Source organism: Sceloporus occidentalis, unplaced genomic scaffold (assembly GCF_023333645.1).
Source record: "Sceloporus occidentalis isolate IW3139 unplaced genomic scaffold, rSceOcc1.0.p SCAF_33, whole genome shotgun sequence".
Taxonomy (NCBI): domain Eukaryota; kingdom Metazoa; phylum Chordata; class Lepidosauria; order Squamata; family Phrynosomatidae; genus Sceloporus; species Sceloporus occidentalis.
This window is the reverse complement of record NW_028317013.1, coordinates 9,653,740-9,660,658: the sequence shown is the minus strand read 5'-3', so window position 1 is coordinate 9,660,658 and position 6,919 is coordinate 9,653,740. Positions and strand designations below refer to the sequence as shown.

Here is a 6,919-nt window from a genome sequence, read left to right as displayed (position 1 = left end):
ATTTGAAAAATCTTTTATTCATCATAAAAAACTACTGAAAAAACCTGCTAAATAGATTCTACTATTTGTCCCGAGTTTAGAAATACCCAATGTTTTTATGTTTTTTTGCTTTCTTCTACACGTTATGGGGCAATAAGTACAAGTAGCGTTTTGCTAATTCAAAACCATTTTTCTCTGAATCTGGTAATTCTGTCTCTATGTGGTATTTGGGGCATCTTTGAAGCCAGCAAATTAAATTTACCCCACCAAACCATATATTTTTGAAAACTAGACACCCCAGGGTATTTTAGATGCTGATAGTTTAACCCTTTCCATGCACTAATCCTACCACCAACCCTTGTCAAAGTTTGGGATAGTAATTGTTTTTGGTGTTTTTTTCACATACTTTGTACTTCAGGTGTGAAATTACAGCTCCTGGTATATGTTGCTGTCACACAACACCCAGATATGTGTCCAGCAACATCTCTTGAGTACATTGATACCCCACATGCATGGGTTTGTCAGATTGTTTGGGGGCAAAAGGGCCACATTTGGAACATGAGCAATTCAAATTCAGTAGGAATTTTACATCTGGGTAAAGAAAAATGCTTGTACCCAACTATCAGTAGGGACAGGTTACAAGAAAGCCTGGCCTATCTCCAAGAAGGGATTTGATCTAGCACCTTAAGTGGTCCCTCATGCCACGGAATGGACACAGGGGTCACTTGACAGTGCAAATAAAAACGCTTAAAAATGGTGGAGCAAATAAAAGCTAAAAAACAGTAAATGTAACAAAAAATTAAAAAAAAATACAAAAATGGAGCAGGAACAAAAAAAAAATTAAAAATGGGAAACTGTGTGATACAGCTTGAAGCAGTCACCGACACAGAGTGCAGGTTTTCCAGGGCAATCTGGACAGTAAAATGTGGTGTCCTTTCTTTGCCCCCTGCTGTAGCATACCCTGCATCTCTTTTGGGGATTCTGCTTCTTTGCTGTAGGGGGGATTTTAAAAATAAAATGGGTAGCCCCAATTCTGTTGGTTCCCATCACTACTTCGGGACCAGGTGCATCACGGTACAAGATACCTGAAATTACTTCGAGCTGAAACTGCAAAAAAGACAGCTTCAGCCCAGTGTCTGCTTTTTTGTGCAGCAAAAAAGCGTTATAGGTTGCAATTTGCATTAGATAAATTGCAAACTTCTTGTACCAGGCCTTTGTCTTCCTCATAATGAGGTAGGGCTGTAGGAGTTGATCTGACAGATCAACTCCACCCATGTGCTTGTTATAGGCCCTGATGCACACTGGCTTTGTAGTGACCCCAGCTCTGCCACGGACAGAAACCTCCACGGTTCTCTCATCGTGGATGGTGCTCAGCATGCACACCTCTTTTCTGTCCTTGAACTTCAATGCCAAAAGCTCCTCTTGGCGTAGAGCTGAGGTCTCCCCCTTTCCTAGCCGGGTTCGTACCAGGCGTTGTGGGAAACCCAAGCGGTTCTTTTTTATAGAACCGCAAGCTACCGTATCGAAACAATACAGCAGCTTGAACAAAGGGACGCTTGTATAGAAGTTATCTACATACAAGTGGTAGCCTTTGTTCATAAGGGGGAATATTAGGTCCCAAACAATCTTGGCACTGGTGCCCAGATGATCTGGGCAACCTGGAGGGTCAAGGTAGCTATCCTTACCCTCGTATACCCGGAAGGCATGAGTATATCCTGTCTCGCTCTCGCAGAGCTTATACACCTTCACTCCATACCTGGAGCGCTTGGAAGGAATATACTGCTTGAATCCCAACCTTCCTTTATATTTCATTAGGGATTCATCCACGCAGATATTTTTTCCAGGTGTATAAACCTCTGGAAACCTGGCAGCGAGATGGGTAATCAGGGGGCGGATTTTGTACAGCCTATCAAACTGGGGGTCCTCCTTAGGGGGGCACAGGCTGTTGTCGCTAAAATGCATGAAACGAAGAATCATTTCATACCTTTGCCTAGTTATAGTTTGGGCAAAAATGGGGGTACTAAAGATGGGGCTGGTGCTCCAGTAGGAGCGGATGGAGGGCTTTTTTATAATGCCCATTAACATTGTGAGTGCCCAGAATTTAAGAAATTCTGGCACGTCAATGGGAGTCCATGGCTGTTTTGCCCAAAAAGAATTAGGGCTAGCAGCACGGTGCTGCTGGGCATAAATGTTTGTTTGTGTGACAATGTCTCCCAAGACATCGTCTCCCAAAAAAACCTGCACAAATTGCAGTGGAGTGAATCCTGTAACATCAATATTGATGCCAGGAATTCCAGAAAAAGGAGGGATAGCTGGCTTGTACCTATTAGGCGCTACCCATGCCTCTGGTGCACTGCCACGACTACGTGTGGTAGGCGTCCTAACAGCCACAGATACATCACTAGATGTATCTGTGAACTGACCAACGTCAAAATCTGACGCTGTATCAGTGGCCTCAGAATCTGTGGCCAAAAAGGCATACGCCTCCTCAGCCGTATACCGCTGCATGGTAAGAATTGCAGCAAAAATAGTGGGGAAGGAAAGGGTTAATGGCTATAATAAAAAATAAAAAAAAAAACTAAAAAAAGTAAAAAAAACTAAAAAAAGTAAAAAAACATGTAAAAAAAAAAAAACCCAAAAACAATTGCCACTATGCAAGATCACTGTTTATGCAGTGATCAATGGCAATGAAGGGGTTAATATTATATGGGTGGCTCTTATAAGAGCCTTTGGATCAATATATATATATTTTTATTAGGGAATACCTGAAATACCAGAACACACTGATCTGTCTCTCTCCCTCACTAGAAGCAAGTGAAGGAGGGAGGCAGATCCAATACTGATCAAAGGCAATGTTTAGAAAACATTGCCTTTGATTTATCAAATCATGATCACTCTTATGAGTGATCTGACCACTAGGGGTGTTATTCACTGGATGTCCATGACATCCAGCAACACCCCCCCGATGATGTCAGCAGGCTCCGCCCCCCGGCTTGATGGGCGCCGCCATCTTGAAACACCGCGTGTGTTTCGAAGACACCGGCACCGGGAAGGTAAGTTGAGCATTTAGGAAGCGATCGCGAGTCGCTTCCTTTGCTAAACAGGTGTTGCAAAGATGCCTCGATACTGGGGCATCTTAGCAACACCAGCTAAGCAAAGGAAGCGACTCGCGATCGCTTCCTAAACCCGTTTTTCGGCGGCGGGCGCCGCCATGTTTGAAAGACGTGCAGTCTTTCAAACATGTTTTTTTTTTGCTCCTAGGAGCGATCGGGGGGGGGCGGGAATGTTTTTTTTGGTGTTGCTCAATGCCTCGATGTCGAGGCATTAGAGCAACACCGTTTGAGTGAAAAAATCGATCACGGATCGATTTTTTCACCCGTTTAAAGACGTGCCGGTCCTGGCACGTCAATTGTCATAATCGTCACGATTTTCAGTGACGTGCCCGGACCGGCAATTGTCACGAAGGGGTTAAACCTATTTAAGTATTTAAATGTTTCTATTATACCTCCTATCTTTTCTTTCCTCCAAGCCATACATATTGAGATCTTTTGGTCTTTACTGATATTTTTTATCCTGTAAACCACTTACCAATTTTGTAGCCCTCCTCTGAACTCCCTCCAATGCGTCAATATCCTTCTGGAGATGGAATCTCCAGAAATGTACACAATACACTAGGTGAGGCCTGGCCAGATATCTGTGAAGTGACATAACCACCTCCCTCTTCCTGCTACTAATGCCTCTCGCTATACAACCCAGCACCGTGCTTACTTTTAAGTCATCAGAAATGTCACAGAGTCACCCTGCTTGCCAGGCTCTTCTATGGAGAATATCAGTTGTAGTGCAATTTCCACTTTCAGTCTTGCTCCACTCTGATGGTGTCAGCTGTTCTTGTTATCTTGTGCAGCCCTGCCTTTTAGATACCTGCTGCTTATGGCAAATGGGACCTCTGTATTTGGGTTGCTGCTTTGCTACTTTTCGTTGGCTCCCTGTTTGGCTGTTTCTCGTCCTTCTGCTGCTGCTCTTGACTGGTGTTCTCTGTCCAAAAGCTATCCTGCTAACCACCCCATTCCAGGGCTATCCTGCCAAGTGTGCTATCTGAGGGCTATCCTACTAAGGGCCCTGTCCAAAGGCTAGCCATCCAGTCTGTTCTCCCCGTCTGGCTAAGGTGCAGCCCTGCCTTGGTGCACAGCCTTTTCTCAGTGCTTAGTCTTGTCTGTGCTACATAGTTCTGTTGTTACCATTGACCCTGCCTTAGCAAGGCACCCTAGGCTGTACCTACCAGTCCTGTTTGTATCTACCAATCCTGTTGGTACTCTCCAATCCAGCCTGTTCTATCCAGCCCTATATGTTTCATCCAGCCCTCCCTGTGTCTTCATGTTATTTGTCATACATTGTGAGGTGCAGAGTACATTGTATCCTCTGCAGGAATGCTTTTCCCCAACCTCCTCGCCCAGGTTGTGACAAGAAATAATTACTCCTAAATCCATTTCATCCATTGTCACTGACAGAACAGTGCCCCAATGCTATATTCTGCCTTGGGATTTTTACAAAACTAACTTGAGCTATCTCGGGCAGAGATCTGAATACCTTAGCACATTAACCCTTCCAAAAAAACAGTATATAAATAAATAAGATCCCCATTCTGAGCTCCTGGGGTTGAACATTACTGAACTAAATAGTAATAAAGAGTCTTTACTGTCACTTGACAAGGGGTTATCATTAAGAAATCCACACTGTTTGAAAAGAGAAGGCTGATTATATTTAGGTTGTTCTTGAGTACTGAGTTACTGCCTTGGCTTCAAACTTTATTGTCTGTATTTGAGGTAGCATTCATGCTTATGGTACATGAGGTGCAAGGAGAAAACCCAGCAAATAGGTACAACTCTTATCAGCATATATAGCCTCTCCTTTGAGCATTATACTTTTGAGCTGTCTCAGATATCTAGACAGAACAATTACTACAATTTTAACAATATAGTTAACTTTATACACATGAATAAGATTGCATAATGGGCAAACTGATTGACCCTGTATGATTAAAAACTGGTATGACCCTTTAAAAGCACACATTGTAACACAGCTGGGGAAAAAAAGTACATATGAATATTGACACAGAATGCAGTGAACGTAGTGTGTATTTGGATACTACTAGTATTTAATTATTGAATTCAAAAACTACTTAATAGACCTAGTAAATAGATTATGGTTCCATACACTAGAAGGAGCTCCTTCATGTTTGACAATGTTGTCTTTTAAAAAAAAAATTATATGGCACATAATTTTCATATAGATGATCTGCCTTCCCATATGGCAAATTGATGTAACATCCATCTTCCACTGTGGAGTTGCTGGTCCAGAACAAAAACCATCCCTTTACCTCCATCTGTCACATGTTGGGGAGTACAGAGTATGTGGATAAATGTCTTTAAGTGAATATTAGAGGAAAACATTTTGGCAGCAGCTCAGAGAATATTTCAGGATCATTTCCTTGTGGGGACATGTAATTAATAGCCTTAAATAAGATCAAATACTATTCATTTTTACACATCATTACAGAACTGCAGTGCAAATGTAAAATATACATTAGATTTGCTGTCATAGATATGTATTTATTAATATAATTTATTTAAAATTGGATAGTGGATAGAAAAAAAGGCTTGCACACAAGGTCATAACAATGGGGACCTTTGCTCTCCTAGAGTAAAAACAATGTTGGGGTTTTTGGGGATCCCCTTAAGTGCCCCAAACATTTCTTATGTTTAGAAACAGGGTACAAAGCATCAGAAATTAAAAAGGTTAATGCCATAGCTTACCACTTAGATTTCAAATTATTGAAGGTGGTGCAAAGTTTTAAGAAGTTACTTATGGCCACAATAAATAGCTAAATGGTCCACTCAACTGGGCTTTTTCGTTAGTTGTTGTGGTGATATGATTATTTTTTTCCATTGCTATAGATAACCACATTTTGTCAGCTACATTAATACAGTTCTAGGTATACTGTGTTAATGTTGCCCTATTATAAACATATTGATGCCAAATAAATATTGGCAGAAGATCTTCTAAAATAGCAGAACTATTTTTATTGTTTTAGGAATTCTTTATCCAGCAAGCAATGTGGGATGCCCAATGACCATCAACCAGTGCCCCCACTATCACATTATTTGAATTATTAATTGATATTGTGTAATGCCCTTAAATGCCACTACAATTTCAGCTTACAGAAACATAGGCTGCCCTGCTCAAACAAGTTTACAAACGGTATCCCAGTGTAAACATTGTTTAAATAAATATTATTACTAGACATACAGTATCTTACAAAAGTGAGTACACCCCTCACATTTTTGTAAATATTTTATTATATCTTTTCATGTGACAACACTGAAGAAATGACACTCGGCTACAATGTAAAGTAGTGAGTGTACAGTCAGGACTCCAGTGGCAACCTTTGAAGCTCTGGTGAACTCCATGCCCAAGAGGGTTAAGGCAGTGCTGGAAAATAATGGTGGCCAAACATAATATTGACACTTCGGGCCCAATTTGGACATTCCCACTTAGGGGTGTACTCACTTTTGTTGCCAAGGTTTAGACATTAATGGCTGTGTGTTGAGTTATATTTGAGGGAAGAGCAAATTTATACCGTTTCACAGGCTGTACACTCAAAACTTTACATTGTAGCAGAGTGTCATTTCTTCTGTGTTGTCACATGACAAGAGATAATAAAATATTTACAAAAATGGGAGGGGTGTACTCACTTTTGTGACTTTTGTATGTACAGGCTGACTGAAGAGTAAGAGGGTGAGGAGTGAGACATTAGTTATCAGGAGTAAGGCTTGGAAAGGGTAGCCAGTGGTAGTTGGGAGGAGGGCAGTTAATCTGTCAGTTAACAGGCTTCCCTAAAGAAGTGGATCTTAAGAGGAAAGCCTGGTAAGACAGGGTAAAG

The 6,919-nt window shown here is 41.4% G+C and overlaps 1 non-coding gene across 1 annotated transcript; it reads right to left on the bottom strand.

Annotated features, from left to right (window-relative positions):
- Positions 1-586: 586 nt before the first annotated feature.
- LOC149298415 (small nucleolar RNA SNORA35) lies at positions 587-716 on the bottom strand. The gene has a single exon (XR_016272442.1). It is a non-coding gene; the product is annotated as a small nucleolar RNA SNORA35 (small nucleolar RNA).
- Between the last annotated feature and the right edge of the window lie 6,203 nt (positions 717-6,919).